Below are 19,556 nucleotides of genomic sequence, written 5' to 3'. Positions count from 1 at the left end.
CCCAGAGGGATCCCCCTGCCAGTGTTATACAGCTGCAAAAGAGGGTCAAACATCAATGAAGGTAACACCGATTATCATAAGAAAAGTTCCCCACTGAAGTCCACGGGATTGCTTCCTACCTATAATTTGATGCAAGTGCTTTCATTGCTTTGCTGTTTTATTGGGAGGCTGTAGTAAATAGCCCCCCACAGTCAAAACATTACAGCCAACTACATTCCAGGATTCATATCTTTAGAAAAACAAAATACAGTACATATTGAATGTAAGCTCCTGTGAGCACGGTCTTCATTTATACTTTGTAAACCAAGTTTGTTAAATTATTCTAAGTCCCCTGTTTGTTATAAATTCATGTAAATATCTGTGTTTATAGCTGGTGCTATATAAATAAAGGATGATGATTCACAAAGTGTTCATCCCTCTAGTAAGGCAGCCATTATACAGTATCTGGAGCTTGTACAATATACAGTTTTGGGACTTTTGGATCTGGAGTTTTCCAGATAATGGGTCTTTGGATCTTCACACCTTTTAAAAAATTATTTAAACATTAAATAAACGCAAAAGGCTTGTTTTATCTCCAAGTTAAGGGTTGATTACCGGTACATCTTAGTTTGGATCAAGTAGAAGGTACTGTTTTATTATTTTTACAGAGAAAAAAGTAAAAATACAAATTAGAATTTTTCATATTAGAATTATTGGGGGATGGCCTCCCAATAATGCAGAGCTTTCTTTATAATGGGTTCCTGGAAAACACGTCCCACACCTGAACTGTAAATCAGCTCAAATAGACTGTGTAGGCAAAGGCCGGTGATAAAGAATTTAACTTCCATCATTCTACCTTCAGTTCAGAGTAAGATGATGGGAATGGAAGTTGTGCAAAATATTTAATTCAGAGGATTGGCTGTCCATTTTTTGGTATTTGAGCAGCAATATTTTAGGGGGTTTAGATTTGGACCTGACCAGACTACAGAGATTCAAAAACAAAAAGGTTAATCTCTGACTGCAAATTAGCATAATTTTACCCATAAATCCAGCATAATTGTAGCCACTTGGGGAGTTAGGCCTGCACCAATTGAGCCCAATGCTTCAAAATGAATGCCACTGCTCATGCGTGTGGTTGCAAATCAGGATTCAGTCAGCACCGTGTCACTTTTGGCGCTCGGAATTAGAATGACATTTGTGTGTGATTCTTTTGGTGCACCTATTGGCACAACCCGTTGTGGGAATCCTAAAATAATAAACACGGTAGCTCCAGGGTTGAACAGTTGAATAGGTGCACTCAATTAAGTAAAAGAGGCAGGACCAGGCCTGGATTTGTGGAAAGGCCACCACAGTCCGGATCTAGGGCAGCAGTATTTTACGGGGCGGCATGCTGCCTAACCACAGCCACTTTGGTTCAAAAACACTGGGAATTGTGCAGGAGATACAATAGTTTTTTTTAACTTCCTGTGCGCCAATCCCCATTGCTCCAAACATTTGCGCAAATAAAGGGGACGGGGGCGATGAACAACAGCAGGCCTAGGGACGCCCGCTATGTAAATCCGGCCTAGGGCAGGACGAGTGCAATGGGGCTTGGTGCAACTACACAGAAGTGCAGGTAGCATGTTTAGATACCCCATGCATGTCCAAAGATATTCAGGCAGGTTGCTGATATAGACCATATTACCTGACCATGCTGAAATCTATGTCACCTAGAGGCTTTTGATCGCAGCTGGATCGCAGTCAAGGAATGCAGTTTGGACACTTGTTTGTATAAACAAACTGCAAAATACTGACAATGCGTAAGGGAGATGATCAATTCAATAATTGTGAGATCAATTGGTGTATGGTTACCATATGCAAATACCCAGGCACTCCCTGTAGTCTGTCTCGGATGGGCAGACCAGTAAAAGAGCATCTTCAATAGATCTAAATATGAATACACTACGGACACCAGCAGTTTCAGCAGCATGTTTCCAACTAGTATTATTACTGGGGATACACAAATCCACATTCGGCCGAAATACCATATACAATACCATATGCAAATAAGGGGTGGGAATGGAAAAAAATGTACTTCCTTGTTTTGTGACAAAGTCAAATGATTTCCCTCCCTGTCCCTAATTTGCATATGCAAATTAGGATTTGGTTCAGCCGGGCAGAAGGATTCGGCCGTATCCAAATCCTGCTGAAAAAAGCTGAATCCTGGCCTTATCGCGAACCGAATCCTGGATTCGGTGCATCCCTAACTATTTCTAACACATATGTATAAATGGCCAACATATTCTGCAGTATTGTACGATAAATGGGCGTGATACAAGAGATAAAGAGGGCCCTGTTCAACAAAGCTTACAATCAAAAAGATATAAGGAACTGTTAAAAAGGTGACTTTACCTTAGCTACTGTTCCTGACAAAGCACTTATACATAATTTAACCTACAATCTCCTCTCTTGAGTCTCTGGGGCACCACTGAACAGGTAAAAGTGGAAAAAGGCTTGACAGATGGCCATTTGTTCTCTTGATGTGACTAACTTCTGTGACACTGACAGCCTTTGACCTGAGGGGACACACACTGCTAAGTGTCTCATTACTGGTCCTAGAAATCTATACCATACATTACGATACGTACTTTATGTACAAATGCATACACATCAAAAGTTAATGAATATAAAGTTCAACCCTGGTCTGACTATTTGAACCCCCAAATGTTTCTTGCTTAGAACAAAGGATCATTAAGCCAACAGACAAGGATGTCCTTTGCACCCTACTGACACAGATGGACCTACTTTTGCTTTACGAGACAAGAGTATACAAATGTAGAAAATATCATTTAGAATTCTGCATAACTAGGGAAGTAAATCATTTTCTGCTGTTTTGGTTTCAATTAACCAGAGCCGGGCCAACCCAGCCAGGTGCCCTAGGCAACCTGGCTGGCCACGGCGCCGGCTGAATGCGTGCTGTGGTGCGCATGCGCGAAACTGCGCTATGACGCGCATGCGCAAAGCTGCGCTGTGGCGCGCATGCGCCAAACTACGTACGTGCATGCGCAAAAGCGCAATTAAGAAAAAATATCCACGACAGTCGGGGAGAGACAGGGCCGGACAATGGGGTGGGCGACAGAGCAGGTACGTGCCTGGCGCCCCCCCAGCTTTGCGCCCTAGGCACGTGCCTACTCTGCCTACCCCTAGCTCCGGCCCTGCAATTAACATCTACACACTACTATATAACAGTGACAAAGTTAGATGTGTGCCATTACATATATATGATATCAATTACCAAGAACCAAATTAATTAAAAAATGACTATGACCAAATTCTGGCAAATGGCTAGCTAAATTACATCTAAATCTTTAGGCTATCAGGAAGATGGTGTCCATGAAACTAATTTTAAAGGGGTAGAAACAAATATTGTAGGCCCCTACAAGCTCATTTTCAGGTTATCTTGCCAATGAGTCTGCGGGCTGAAAATTTGGTTAGAATATGGTTCGAACAGTGTCGGACTGGCCACGGGGATACCAAGAAAAGTCCCGGTGGGCCCAGGTGTCAGTGGGCTCTCATAAAAGTCAAATCATCAAACAAATGGATACTTTCTGGTCACAATAGATTAAGATCTTCTCCTTTAACATTTCTACACTTTCTTTTCATTTTCCATACACAATTTCTCTCTAGATCTACCATTGACAATCGATCTGTTTAACTGTATTTAATTCATAAGCAAATGTTTTCAGATGCTTTATTTCGCTAAGAGGCAATACCGTTTACTGGAGACAATGTAAGTCTTTGGTGATTAAGCCCTGTGTATATATAGATCAGCTCACATCTGTACTGAAAAATACAGGCTGTCAAGGCTTATGCAGATTACCGGTAAATGAATTGCATTTGAAATAGACATGCAATCATTTGTTTTGAATGGGGGAAGCTAGAAATGATTGGTCTGCAGTTTTGACAAATGTACATCTGTGCAGATAAGGGGGCACAAAAGTTTGCCAATCATACATTAAACTTGCATAATATACACACATATTTATATTTATATATATATATATATATATATATAAATATATATATATATATATATACTGTATATATATATATATATATATATATATATATATATATATATATATATATATATATATATATATATTGCTATGTATTAACCCAGTAGCTTTTCTTGAATTCAACATCTTAAAAGGAGCAGCAGTTACCCAGCAGTTCACTTTTCTCAATGGCAGGTTCTTTAATGCATCTCCTATCACAAGTCAGCTGGTGGCCAAGATTCCACAAATTCTTGTAAAAAAAGGGTAAAAAAAGAAAAAGACAAAAAATACAGAAGATCCCATCTGTTCTTAAGGAGAAACACTAATATACAGTAGTCTTTCCTCTAAGGGGTATCAGAATCAAGTAATGCTGGCTGACTTTGCTGGAGACCCAACAGTGTGCAAGATGAAGTAAATTGGAGCTTTGTAGAATTGCACTTTACCACAATTACTTTCCTTAGTTCTTTCTATTAAACTTGTACTTTGTGGTACCCAAAACCACCATCAAAGGAAGGTTGTGACTGATGGCAATTTATACAATTGCATTGTCAATTCTGGGATGCCCCATGAATCCACCAGTGAATGAGTTTAGTGATGGGTAAATTTGGCGGGTTTCGCTGAAAAATTTGCGAATTTCCCACGAAATTTGCGAAACAGCGAAAAAAATTTGTGAAATGGCACCGGCGTCTCATTTTTGACGCCAGCGACCGTTTTTGACACCGGCACAAATTTGCTGGCGAAAATGCGCCGCCCCCCCAAAAAATGCCCATTTTTTTTTTACGCCTGCGAATTTTCGCATATACATTCGCACATCACTAGATGAGTTTAATGGAGGCAACAGGCAGAGGACTCTTTTGTGTTGCTGTCCCAAAATGGAAACTAGATCAGTGATCCCCAAGCAATGGCTCATGAGCAACACTGTGCTCACCAACCTCTTGGATGTCGCTCCCAGTGGCCTTAAATCAAGTTATTTTTTTTTTTAATTCCTGCATTGGGGACACGTGTTGATTGCATAAAATACAGGTGTACTTCCAAAACAAGACTCCTTTAGGCTGCCAGTCCACATTTTACTAAAATACCAGTCACAGCACTTAGCAGGACTAGAACAATATTTAGATACCCATAAATTACTAGGCATGGTAAGATGGTATGATGTCTGTGTGTCTGCCCATTGTCCAGTCTGCATTTTGGAGGCAATTTCTATACTATTCTTAGAATGTTTTTTAACTATATTCTTTTCTACATATTGTGCTGTTCCAGCAGTTAATTTTTTTTATTATCTTAAAATGTATATGTTTAATCGCAAAGCCAATTTTACACTGTCATCCAGAGACAAACCTATATCGCAAGCTCTGTATTTCAAAACCCTCCTATTCCCTTTCCTCATGTGTCATGTAAGTTCCTCCAGGCTCGGATTTGTGGAAAGGCCACCAAGGCCCGGGCCCAGGGCGGCAGGATTTTAGGGGACGGCAGGCTGCCCAACCACATCGGTTAAAAAATACTGGGGATGCGCAGGAGATACAATAATTTTTTTCTAATTTCCCATGCGCCAATCCCCATTGCTCAGGTCCCGATGAAAATTTGCACTAAAAAAGGGGCCACGAACGGTATTGGGCCTAGGGGCGTCCGGTTTGTAATCCGGCCCTGAGTTCCTCCCATCATCCTTTGCGTTCCTGTCTTCTATGAGTGAGGTGCTACTCTGAGGTTAGGAAGGGAAATTTTCTTTTTGACCTGCAACAGTGGTACATCACTCCAACATTTGTCCATCAACAAATCACGGGTCCTCAACCACCGGGCCACGTGCTGTGCCAAACTGGCCCGCCTCTGGTCCCAGCTGCAGTCTATAATAATATTAATATACAATGAAAAAAGGCCCTAATTACATGCAATCCCAGCACCCTGATGCGCCATTTCCATGACAACAGCCCAGGAAGCTTTCTTCTGATCGCGATAAGGACAAAAATACCGATTGGACAGTTTATTGGTAATGGCCTGAAATGCACCCACACATCTACATCTCCCCCCCCCCGGTCCTTGCAAAAATCTTAGCAAAAATTGTTGCAAAAAAGTTTATGTACCGCTGCTGTAGATGTAAGAACCAAGGTGCTGACATCATATCCAGTTAAGAGTTTTAGAGAACTATCATTCTATATGGCTGTTCTAGTTGAGTAAAACATGGTTACTTCCATGAGGGAGAGATACATAGTGTTCTGCCATTATGAAGACAATTTGTCCACTATTCATTACAGCCTATGATACAAATGTATTGGCCCTTGTTAGTAAAGATATAAGTATATTATGCCTATGAATAAACAACAGGAATGACCATGGTTGCTTTCAAGACCATAACCTAAACTCTTATGTATAAGTAAGCTATATTTTACAGATTTGACCATTGCCTTAACCAATGAGATGTTATGAATGAAATGTGTATTATAAAATTCTACAGTGCATGCAGTCAGAGTTCTAATAGGCATATGCATAGGGAGTTCAGACAAAGCAGTGTGTGCTCTGTGTGGTGCATTTGATTGCATGGCTGTCCCCTCTTCTCTGCAGATATTGAGTAAAGCTGCTGTACATTGAAGGTGATTTAAAGCCAGATGACAGATTTATGGCTGGACACAATAAGTCTGTAAGTCCTTTCAAGCTTTATTCATTGTTGGGCTCCAGAATTGTCTGGTGAACTCTGGGAAGGGATTTATAGGACAGCCTTGAATTTACAAAGCAGCCTTAAAAATGTAAACGATATAAATAAGGCAATGATGGGCTTGGTTAACCTCATTTCCAAATCATGTCTAGGGCTTTAACGATATATATTTCATTGGCTTTATAGATAATGCGCTTGAGAATTGTCTAATTCCAGTTTTCACCTTTATTTCCCGAAGTATGCTAGGAAACGCCCCTTGTATTGTGATGGCGGAATATAATGGGGGGGGGCGTTAACTTTGTAGAAAATGCAGGAATCCTTAAAAATCAATGATCAGTGAATTGCAAGACAAAACAAAAAGAAAGATGGCAGTTGCAGTGTAAAAAGAATAATAAATGCTTGATGAAGAATAGGTTTAGTGCAAGTCAACTATGCTTGTGTCTTCAGCGGTTTCTTAATTTTAATGTGCACCCGGCTATTTATTAGAAAAACAACAAATCTTTCTTTTTATTATTGATGATTTGTTAAAACGGAGTCTATCTTAGGGGACACAGAGTGATTAGAAGTCGCTGCTTGTAGCTGGCTAGAAACAAGGAACAGTTGAAACAGACATCATCATCATCAATGACATTGGTCGTTTCATAATTTCTGCAGGTTTGACTCTTTGACTATTTTTGCAAATAATTTTAGTTTAAGGGGGTTATTTATCAAGAGCCTAATGTTTTAATTTTTTTAAAATATTGGCACCTCAGGGAACTATTTTCATGCTTGTGGGTAAAAAAGGTTGCAGTCTCTGCCCTACACTTAATATTAAAGTGTAGTGGCTGTTCCATCTTGAACTAATCATGACTTTTCTTACAGACCTAGCAACACAGCTGATATAGTAAATGTAAAAAATTTTGTGCTGGGCAATTAGCTCCCATATGTGCATAACTGCTCCTCTGTTATCAGACACAAAGGTTTGTGTGGGGAAAGAATTGTGCATTGTGGTCAAAAAATTTTTAATGTCTCTCTCTGAATGTGGCTCACTGTTAAAAAAAAATGTTGCAGACCCATGGTACAGGTATGGGACCTATTATCCAGAATGCTCTGGACCTGTGGTTTTCTGCGATAAGGGATCTTTCCGTAATTTGGATCTCCATTAGTGCCGGATTTGCCGGACGGTCGTGGCGCTTGGCCGCGCGCTCCCGCACTACCTCAAGCAGGCGCAAGATTGCAATTGTGCAAGTGCCAGAGCACTGGGGAGAAGCACATCTCCAGTGCTCCCCATAGAGCAGCTGGGCAACATGCCCCCCCCCCCTGAAAAATTTGCTGCCCTAGGCCCGGGCCTTTGTGGCCTCGCCACAAATCCGGGCCTTATCTCCATACCTTAAATCTACTTAATAAAATATTGAAAATTTAAATAAACTCAGTAGAATTGTTTTCCCTTCAATAAGGATCAATTTTATCTTGGACAAGGTATGGGACACGTTATCCAGAATGTTCAGGACATGGTGTTTTCCGGATAATGGATCTTTCTGTAATTTGGATCTTCATACCTTAAGGGGCAGATTTATCAAGGATCGAAGTGAATTCGAGGGAATTTTCTAAATAAAAAAATGTGAAATTCGAAGTAATTTTTGGATACTTCGACCATCGAATAGGCTACTACGAGTTCGACCTTCGATTCGAAGTAAAATCATTCGACCATTCGATAATCGAAGTACGGTCTCTTTAAAATAACTTCGACTTCAATACTTCGCCAACTTAAACCTGCAGAATTGCTGTTTAGCCTATGGGGGACCTCGTGTGTGTTTTTTTAAGTTGAAGGATTTTTGGGAAAATCGTACGATAAAATTGTTCGAACCATTAGATTCGAAGTACGATCGGAGTATGATCGTACGATCGTATGAAATCCTCTGACTTCGAATTCGAATGTCGGAGGATTCTATTCGATGGTCGAATTTTGATTCGAAATTCGACCCTTGATAAATCTGCCCCTAAGTCTACTAGAAAATCATGTAAACATTAAATAAACCCAATAGGCTGGTTTTGCTTCCAATAAGGATTAATTATATCTCAGTTTGGATCAAGTACAAGTTACTGTTTTATTATTACAGAGAAAAAGGGAATCATTTTTAAAAATTTGGATTACTTGGATAAAATGGAGTCTATGGGAGACGGCCTTTCCGTAATTCGGAGCTTTTTGGATGACAGGTTTCCGGATAACGGATCTCATACCTGTACTGTTTTATTACTACAGAAAAAAAACAGGAAAAATTTGAATTATTTTATTAAAAATGGAGTCTATGGAAGATGGCCATGCTGTAAAACAGAGCCTTCTGGATAACAGGTTTCTGGATAACCAATCCCATACACCTTTCTGTGGTACAGAGCTGATCAGTACTTTCCTCGAAAATAGCAGCCACGGTGCAGGAGGTTGACATGCCCGGGGAATGTTAAAAAAAGACTAAACACTTTCAAATTGTAATGGATTCCCCATTATAAGGATTAAACTCCTTGGCTCAACAAACAATGGTGTATCATGGCTGCCTGCTTTGAGAACAGACTGCTCATTATTCCTATTGTCATGTCCCCGTCATGTCATTTTTGACATGTTCTAAACTGCAAGTGTGTTTGTTTTAATGACCTTTATTGTAGACAGAGATGACCTAGAGAACAGCAAGGTAAAGATTCAGAATATAAATCAGTGAAGATGCCGGGACTCTCTTAGCTTTACCCATTTGCTGCAAATACTTGGGTACTGATCTCCACATGGTTATGGTTATAGATATTAAAGGCCCTAAATACTTTTGTAACAATCTGAGATAACTAAGCAGGTCTCTTGGGAGAACTTAGATTCACAGCTTAAAAGACAATTCACCTTCATTAGCAAAACTGTAATAACACATAAAAACCACAGGGTTCAATCTTTCATAAACTGCCAATTCTTTATTGGTAATTAGGGGGTGCGGTCACAAAAGTGGCGCGGACATTTCACCGCGCACCAAATCTTTTTATCCATCTTTCTGCTTCCAAAATGTTGGGAGGTATGTTTTATGTATGGTGTGTCAGTGGCCCTAGAAACCAGTAAGTGGGTTGAATGGGAGGTTGGATTTTTCATTACTATCATTCTTATTATCATTACTTTCTATTCAGGCCAATTCCTATATCTCATCCAGCCTGTCATTTAAGACACTGCCTGGCTACTTCTGGGGTCTGTAACTATGGCAACCGCGGAACAATTTAAACGCCAAACCAAACGTATAAAAAAAAAAAAAACAGTCATAGGCTCTCTACAATGAACTAAAAATTTGGTTTTTCACACAATTATCCCTGTTTTAAGAATCCAATAGATAAAGAATGCTGCTGCTGGTTTTGACAGATGTTTAGGATTGTGATTCACACTGTTTGGAAACAGAGAGCCTTTGCCGCACAATGGAGCACATTAATAACATTTCATGTAGGCTTTACAGGGCAGCGCTTGATCTCTGCATCACTGTATTTTATTGGGGTGCAGCATTTCTCTGCAGCAGCGGAGGAGCCATTAACAGCAGGTCTGTGTGCTCGCCCTGGATCACACAAGACTCTTATATTAGTCAGTGACAGCTCAGCATTTAGCCCTGGGATAGTTTGATTTTTCACTTGGGAGGCATGACCCTGGCTTTATAGAGCTTGCACAGCAGCCCTCCTCAAAGAAGGGGAGGTCAAGGTTCAACAACAGCTAATGTCACAGCACTTCTGGGCCCTTCACTTTTCTCTCATGACCTTTTATTCTTCAGACATATGCGGCAAAAGGTAAAAAAAAAAAAAATTAAAAAAAAAAAGGACGGACCTACCCATGGACAGAAAAGAAGCTAAAGAAATTAAGATCCATTTCTTTACAATCACGGAGATAAGGGTCAAATTGGGCGTTTACATGACCAGAGATGCCAGCATTATTTGTGTGCAGTACATGGACAGAGATAAAGTCAGTATAATGTATTTGAGCTAATCACCGGCCTGAACTTTAAGACGATTTTGTACTCATTCACTACTTTAAAGGTATTCTGTCATGGGAAATTTTTTTTTTTTTTCAAAATGAATCAGTTAATAGTGCTGCTCCAGCAGAATTCTAAACTGGAATCCAATTCTCAAAAGAGCAAACAGATTTTTTTATATTCAATTTTGAAATCTGACATGGGGCTAGACATATTGTCAGTTTCCCAGCAGCCGTAGTCATGTGACTTGTGCCTGCACTTTAGGATGGAACTACTTTCTGGCAGGCTGTTATTTCTCCTACTTAATGTAACTGAATCAGTTTCAGTGGGACTTGGTTTTTACTATTGAGTGTTGTTCTTAAATCTACCAGGGAGCTGTTATCTTGTGTTAGGGAATTTTATTTAAAAATATTCAGATTTACAATAAATCAAACTAGAAAAAAGTTACAATCAGTCACATATTACATTTTTCATATTACATTTCAGCAAGAAAAACGAAGTCCTTCCCACATTTTTTTATGTGTCTCTGAAATTTCAAATTCTTTTGACTTAATAAAAGTGACATCTCTACTGATTGCCTCTGTTACCGCTTCTACTGACATTTCAATCTGACTTGTAGTCATTCTGCACCTCATGTGCCACAGGTGATATCGTATTACTGCAAGAATGATGTACAAAGTGTTTTTGTTTCTTCCACCAGTTCTATTACCTTTGACCACTCCATAAGAAAATTCTGCAAAATCCAAATCTTTTATTAGATTTAGATTTATACGTCTTGCCACTTTTTCTCTTAATGAGCTAGAAACTGGACAATCTATGAGAAAATGCTCTTGAGATTCATCCACTTTACATCCCCATGGACACTCTCTGTCTACTACATTGAGGTATTTTAAATTGCCTCTCACATACATTTTGCCCTGTAACGACAGCCATGCAGTGTCCCAAAATTTCCTTGGCATTCTTTTATTTGTAAGGAACTTAATGATTTCTGCCAAAGTCTCTTCTGGGCAATCTTTTACTCCTATTGGAGATGCAAAATGTAAGTCTATAACTTTCCAATAGAGCAATTTTCTATGCAATGATCTTAATTCATCAGAACTGATGTTCCATTTTTTTACTGTTTTAACCGCTTGTCGTAGATAAGTGGGAACAAGGCCTCCTCTTATCCTTACCTCTTTCACTCTACCACCGAGTAGCCAATCTTTGATGAAAGGTGATGCCCAATCTCTTACACTGACTTCCCACAGAGACTCTTTCCCCTGCACCACCCCTCCAAAGTTAAACTTTAGGAAGATTGTGCAGAAGAAAACCACAGGACACGGCATGTCCAACCCTCCCTTTTTCTTCTGCAGGAAAGTAATCCCTCTTTTTACTGGGTTGAGCCTACTTCCCCAAAGCATTTGGAAGAAGAGGCTCTGGATCCGGGCATAGAAAGATTCTGGCAACAAGAAGACATAAGAGACGAAAAGGAAGAGCGGAATCAAGAAAGTCTTAATAATGTCAATTAGGGAGCTGCTATCTGGTTACCTTCCCATTGTTCTGTTGTTAGGCTGCTGGGGGGGGAGGGGGTGATATCACTCCAACTTGCTGTACAGCAGAGTGACTAAAGTTTATCAGAGCACAAGTCACATGACTGGGGGCAGCTGGGAAACTGACCATATGTCTAGTCCCATGTAAGATTTCAAAATTAAATATAAAAAAATCTGTTTTCTCTTTTGAAAAATGGATTTCAGTGCAGAATTCTGCTGGAGCAGCACTATTAACTGATGCAAAAAAAAAAAACATGTTTTCCCATGACAGTATCCCTTTAATAAGGTGCAAATGTGTTTCTTTAAAACTGACATATCTTCTATGAACTTGGATCTATATTTTATTGATGCTTAGTACAGGTATGGGACCTGTCATCCAGAATTACTCAGGACCTGGGGTTTTCTGGGTAACGAATCTTTCCGTAATTTGGATCTTTATGCCTTAAAACTGCTAGAAAATCATTTGAACATTAAATAAACCCAAAAGGCTGGTTTTGCCTCCAATAAGGATTAATTATAGCTTAGTTGGGATCATGTACAAGCTACTGTTTTATTATTACAGAGAAAAAGGAAATCATTTTTAAAAATTTGGATTATTAGGATAAAATGGAGTCTATGGGAAAAAGCCTTTCCGTAATTCAGAGCTTTCTGGGTGACGGGTTTTCGGGTAACGAATTCCATACCTGTACTTGTGATTATAGGTCTGATCTACCAGTATTCTCTTCCCATGCTATTTCCATTAAGCAAACCTTGCTTGGGAATACTGTCCTCTCCCCATTCCCAAGTGATACTTAGAATTCTAGTGGTACATGTGGGCTGTCTCCCATAGACTCCGGTTTATACAAATAATCCAAATTTTTAAAAATAATTTCCTTTTTCTCTGTAATTAAAAATTAGTAGCTTGCACTTGATCCAAATTAAGATATAATTTATCCTGACAGATCAAATCATGGAAAGACCCAGGTCCCAAGCATTCTGGATAACAGGTCCCATACATGCTAATTAATAGCGGGAAAAAATCAGAAACTTTTAAAAGTCTGAATGGTAAATAAAAAAAAAAAAAACAGGATCAGCGCAGCTCCCCTTGACTTCTATAAGACTTTAGTAGTCAAGTTTTTCGTGATTTTTACACTTAATAAATCTTGAATTTTTAGAGTCTTGGGGAAATAAAACACATTTTTAGAGAAAACAGATTCGTGGAAAAAAAAAAATTCGAATTTTAGTAAATTGGCCCCCAAAGGACAATGCTGTTTGCTAAAGAAAATTTCAAAGTGTGAATTTAGAACTCACCACAGAAAAACTCATGCACTTTCTATTTGTTTCTATGGGATTTTTAAAAGCATATTTATCAAATGGTGAACTCAATTGATACAGACGATTCTAAAAATCCCATAAAAAGCAATAGAAAGTGGGTGAGTTTCTCTGTGGTGAGTTCTTAATTCACACTTTGATATAGCAACTGTACAATGTGCTAGATATACTGTAATGGTTTATTTTTGCCAATTTTTCTTATTTTTCATTCTCCATTTTTTTCTTCATTCGCATTCTTCCCAACCACCACCCCCTGTTAATTTTCCCTTTCTTTTTATCCTTTCTGTATCAGCCTCTCCCAATTTCCTTCTTCTCTCAATATTTTCTGCCTTTTCCATTTCTCTTCTGCACTTACCCTCTTCTGCCATATGTCTGATCTTCCCATGCTTTTCGGTTTCTCCTTTTTAATCTGTATTCTGCTCTTTTTTTACCATTTAGTTCACTTTTATGGTTCCCTTCTACTTTCAGCTCAGTATTATCTCTTACCTGTTCTTTTCTGGGCTGTCTGTATATTGCCCATTTTACAATGTTGTATCAAATTCATCCCTCTCCCTTAACCTTTCATATCTAAGCTGAATTTTTTCCCACCTTTCTTTACTGTTCTGCCCTTTCCTCTACCCTGCATTTTATATAGCATTGATTATATAATAGAGTGTACATGCATTCGTGAGGTCACAAAAGAGATTACAAAATCAATGTAAAGTATTGAAACTGTCTGGACAATTAGTTGGTTTGGGCACAGTCACAATATAGCCAGAGTGTGTCTTGAAGCTGTTTCTCAGCCTAAGGTAGAAGAAAAGGAACCTGCATATGTTTTAGTAGTTATAAATGGGTTCTACCGGTGGAGTTATATTTATGGAAGCTGCTGGGAAATACACATTCATGGAAACAATGAGACACCTTCTTGGATCCCAAGCAGCTGATGGCAGACACTCACTGGACCATGCAGATAGGGACTGTGGGTGCAGGAAACCCAATAATTGAGTACTATAAAGAAAACCTTAAAGAAGTAAAATTAGGCTAGAAAGGTTGTACATTGTGTTTTGTGCTTCTGTACCAGCCCAAGGCAACCACAGCCCTTTAGCAGTAAAGATCTGTGTCCCAAAGATGCCACAGTAGCTCCCCATCTTCTTTTCCGCTGATTCACTGCACATGCTCTGTGCTGATGTCAGTTACTGAGCTTAGGGACCCACTCACAATATACAGTACACATAGAATAGAAATGTCACAATATAAGGCTGATTAGTAATTAATACAGATAATTAATACATGGCAGCACAGAAACCAGTGCAATTAGCATCCAAATGTAATAATCAGCCCTGTAGCATCAGCTTATATTACAGGCGAATTTCATTTTCTGCTTGATAATTAGTGACAACCCCTAAGCTTAGCTTCTGAACAGCTGCTCAGAGCCCACAGACACTTTCCAAGATGGTGACCCCCTGTGACAAGTTTGAAGTCCTGGATCATTGCTGCTATTGACAAGCTGAAACTTTAGTCTGGTGCAATAAGTTAAGTCAATTAAATATGACATTTTTAGCCTTATTAATTTTTAGTGTTTAGTTCTCCTTTAAGTTAGTCCCAGAAACAAATGCTTGAATAGCAGGGAGATATAGAATCTATAAGTCACACAGAGTCCAATGTAAAACAGGTTACTTGGAAGAGTGGTTTCTAAATTGCTTTGGGAATAGTGAGCCATTTTACACTTTTATTTTTTGCTACTGATAAAAAAAGCAGTTTTTTACCCGAATTGCTTACAAAGAGGGGTTGAGCCTTCTGGTTAACAAGTGCAATTTGCAAAACATTAAAATTGTTAAAAATGCTTTTTTCATGAATGCTTTCTGAACTTTTTAAAGGTTTAAAGTGCTGTATTTCATAAAGGCTGGTTTTGAATATATGAATATTTTATTTGAACGGATGCAATCAACAAGAATTACTGTTAAAGTGATCACATGAGTTTTAGAATCTCAGACTGTCCTTTTCATGAGCCCCTGGCACCAGCGAGGTTCCTTCAGCAGTTGCAGGTCGAGGTACAAGGAAAAATATTGGGCAGTCCGTGACCAGAAAGATTAACCACCACAATGATTACTCTATAAATGCAAGAATTAAGGCCGAACAAGTCACTGAGATATTGAATTGTGCGCTACTAGCGCCCTTCAAGGGGGACATATTTTAGAAAAGCAATGAAAGAAGGATTGTGTACTACAAAGTAATATCTTAAGGCAACGTCTTTTTAAGCTTTTGAAAGGAGTTTTATAAGAGTGAACTCTGAGTAAGAACGTGATTGAACATCTTTGAAAAGGTTCTGGTATCTACTAAAGAAATGTTCTTAATAATGAATCGACTTGATTTAAATGCACCATATTTAGCCCTTAGAGACACAGAGGTTTTTAACTGGATGTTAAAAATTAAAAGCTAGAGATATAATGAAAAGCAGTGGCCACATACAGTTCACTGGTGCCTCTAAACACTCTTACTGTAAAATGAAGAGGTCCCTGATTGAGCCATTTACTTGCAAATCAGTAATTGCATATGCATTTAACGTGTATATAATTAAATAAATATATTTAGACCATTAAAACTATAATATGTGCACAACGTAATTGATTGATACTGGTATTGGCGGTATAAAGTGGGAGTTAGGGGATGGACCTGCAGCTTGAGGCGCTAACAGAAGGGCAGGGTACAAAAATATGAAACAGATGGTGGCGCGTGCTTGTTTTTGAATGTTTTACCCTGTTCCTCCATCGGTAAATGACCTATAAGGTCTTGGTTACATAGTTAAAGGAATAGTAACTTTAAAAAATGAAAGTGTTTTAGAGTAATAAAAATATAATTCAGTGTTGCCTTGCACTGGTAAAACTGCTGTGTTTGCTTCAGAAACACTACTATTGTTTACATAAACAAACTGGTTAAATAAGGAATGTTGGTCTGGAACATAGTATTTGTACCTGGATAGAGAACTGGCTAAAAGATGGACTACAAAGAGTGGTGGTAAATGGAACATTTTCTAATTGGACCAGTGTTGTTAGTTGAGTACAGCAGGGCTCTGTACTAGGTAATTTGCTTTTCAACTTGTTTATTAATGACCTGGAGGTGAGCATTGAAAGTACTGTTTCTATTTTTGCAGATGATACTAAATTGTGCAGAACTATAGGTTCCATGCAGGATGCTGCCACTTTGCAGAGTGATTTGTCTAAATCGGAAAACTGGGCAGCAAACTGGAAAATGAGGTTCAATGTTGATAAATGCAAGGTTATGCACTTTGGCAAAAATAATATAAATGCAAGTTATACACTAAATGGCAGTGTGTTGGGAGTTTCCTTAAATGAGAAGGATCTAGGGGTCTTTGTAGATAACACGTTGTCTAATTCTGGGCAGTGTCATTCTGTGGCTACTAAAGCAAATAAAGTTCTGTCTTGCATAAAAAAGGGCATTAACTCAAGGGATGAAAACATAATTATGCCTCTTTATAGGTCCCTGGCGAGGCCTCATCTGGAGTATGCAGTTCAGTTTTGGACTCCAGTCCTTAAGAGGGATATAAATGAGCTGGAGAGAGTGCAGAGACGTGCAACTAAATTGGTTAGAGGGACGGAAGACTTAAATTATGAGGGTAGACTGTCAAGGTTGGGGTTGTTTTCTCTGGAAAAAAGGTGATTGCGAGGGGACATGATTACACTTTACAAGTACATTAGAGGACATTATAGACAAATAGCAGGGGACCTTTTTACCCATAAAGAGGATCACCGTACCAGAGGCCACCCCTTTAGACTAGAAAAAAGAACTTTCATTTGAAGCAACGTAGGGGGTTCTTCACAGTCAGGACAGTGAGGTTGTGGAATGCACTGCCGGGTGATGTTGTGATGCTGATTCAGTTAATGCCTTTAAGAGTGGCTTGGAGGATTTTTTGGACGGACATAATATCAAAGGCTATTGTGATACTAAGCTCTATAGTTAGTATAGGTATGGGTATATAGAATTGAATTAAAAGTAGGCAGGGGTGTGTGTATGGATGCTGGGTTTTCATTTTGAGGGGTTGGACTTTGTCTTTTTTCAACCCAATTTAACTATGTAACTATGTAACTATGTAAGCTGCTGTGTAGCAATGGGGGCAGCCATTCAAAGCAGAAAAGGCTTAGGTTACACAGCAGATAAGCTCTGTAGAACATAATGGTGTTATCTACTATTTAGCCTGTGCCATAGTTTCAATTTCCACCACTGCTACACAGCAGCGTGTTTATATAAATTATAGTAGTGTTTCTGAAGCAAATACATCCGTTTTATCAGTGCAGGGCAACAGTAGATCATAATTTCCATTATTTAACACACTTTAATTTTTTGGTGTTGCTGTTCCTTTAAGTTGGGATGAAAAAGGACCATAGTCCATTTACAGGCACATTTACTAAGCTCGAGTGAAGGATTCTAAGTAAAAAAACTTCGAATTTCAAAGTATTTTTTTGGGTACTTCGACCATCGAATAGGCTACTACGAACTTCGACTACGACTTCGACTGGAACGATTCAAACTAAAAATCGTTCGACTATTCGGCCATTCGATAGTCGAAGTACTGTCTCTTTAAAAAAAACGTCGACTACATACTTCGCCAGTTTAAACCTACCGAGGATCAATGTTGGCCTATGGGGACCTTCCCCATCAGTTTTCTAAGTTTTTTTTGATCGAAGGAAAATCCTTCAATCGATCGATTAAAATCCTTCGAATCGTTCAATTAGAAGGATTTCATTGTTCGATCGAACAATGTTTCCTTCGATCGTTCGATCATAGGATTTGCGGTAAATTCTTACGAATTCGATATTCAAATTCGTAGGATTTTACTTCAAGGGTCGAATTCGAGGGTTTATTAACCCTCGATATTCGACCCTTAGTAAATGTGCCCCTTAGTCTCTTTATGTATATATACATATATAACTAACATGCCTATAGTTTTTAGGATCCTTTCTTGAATCGGGGATCCATATTAGCAAATTTAGCCAATCTCTTGGCACCATGCCAGACCTCAAGGAATCCTGAAAAATTCAATAAAGAGGTTTGGTGATCATAAAAATGGTCAGAGATTCCTAAACATAGGGGGTTATTCTAGTACACAGAATGAGCCATGAGAAGGGAAATATATACAGTACATACACCTGCGTTTGTGGTCATAAATCTGGTGAAAGGTGCAATGTGCAGATATTTCACTGCCACGGCTACCTTGGATTTGAGAAACAAGGCACAAGTAAATGAACCCTTATCATTCTGACTTCTATTCCTGTTTCTAACTGTGGACATGGTCAGTCCTTGAAGCCTGCAGCTTTGTTGTACAACCTGGATTTATAATGAAGCAATTGTAGTTTGTCGGCATATACATACCCAGGCAGCATGACATATCATCTAATGACTATATTTTACAAGATGCATGGGTTTCCTGCCTTTGCTATCATTTTATGGTCGCTGATTATTATAATCAACTTCAGTAATTTGTTGCACGGGCGAGTACTTGTAATTAAAGGTTTCGATAATTTGTTTAAAGCAAACCTATATCTACATATACATTTTGTATACTGAAATAATCTTTAATTAAAAAGATAATTAGCTTTTTTTTTTTCTTAGAAGAAATACTGATATTGGTTATTTTTAAGCTCTCCCCAACACTTTGCTGCATGCACCCTACCATCTTTTTAAGGGGCTGTACAATAGGTTTTTTGTTCGGTGCTAATCTTTAGTATATTTCATTTTACCATTACACTGCCTTGAGACAGCAGTCTCCCTCAATAAGTATAAAATACATGACACGCTATACTTTAATTATAGTGTCTGGGAACTCTAGTGACCCATTAAAATTGATTTGTATAGTAAGTAGAGATTCTAAGGACAGAAGCAGGTGAGAGGGAAATGCCAGCCTGCCGGGCTCATTCACTGGCAGCACATGCACTACAAAAAGGCATAATCCGGAGAGGAAAAATCAATAAGAAAGCACAAACCTGCAACAGAAGGAGAAACTCTCAAAACAGGTCAATGTGAATGTTTTACATAAAAAGTTAAGAAACTAAGCTTAAAGTTAAAAGGGTACTTTATTATCCCAGATTCATAAAAAGCA

The 19,556-nt window shown here is 38.8% G+C and overlaps 1 long non-coding RNA gene across 1 annotated transcript in view; it reads right to left on the bottom strand.

The window, feature by feature from the left end:
- The window catches only part of LOC121401433, a 216,479-nt gene that overhangs the window by 41,506 nt on the left and 155,417 nt on the right, over positions 1–19,556 (bottom strand). The window lies entirely within an intron of this gene.

The sequence above is a fragment of the Xenopus laevis genome, chromosome 3L (assembly GCF_017654675.1).
Source record: "Xenopus laevis strain J_2021 chromosome 3L, Xenopus_laevis_v10.1, whole genome shotgun sequence".
Classification (NCBI taxonomy): domain Eukaryota; kingdom Metazoa; phylum Chordata; class Amphibia; order Anura; family Pipidae; genus Xenopus; species Xenopus laevis.
Note: the sequence above shows the minus strand (reverse complement) of the source record. Positions and strands in the feature narration are given on the sequence as shown.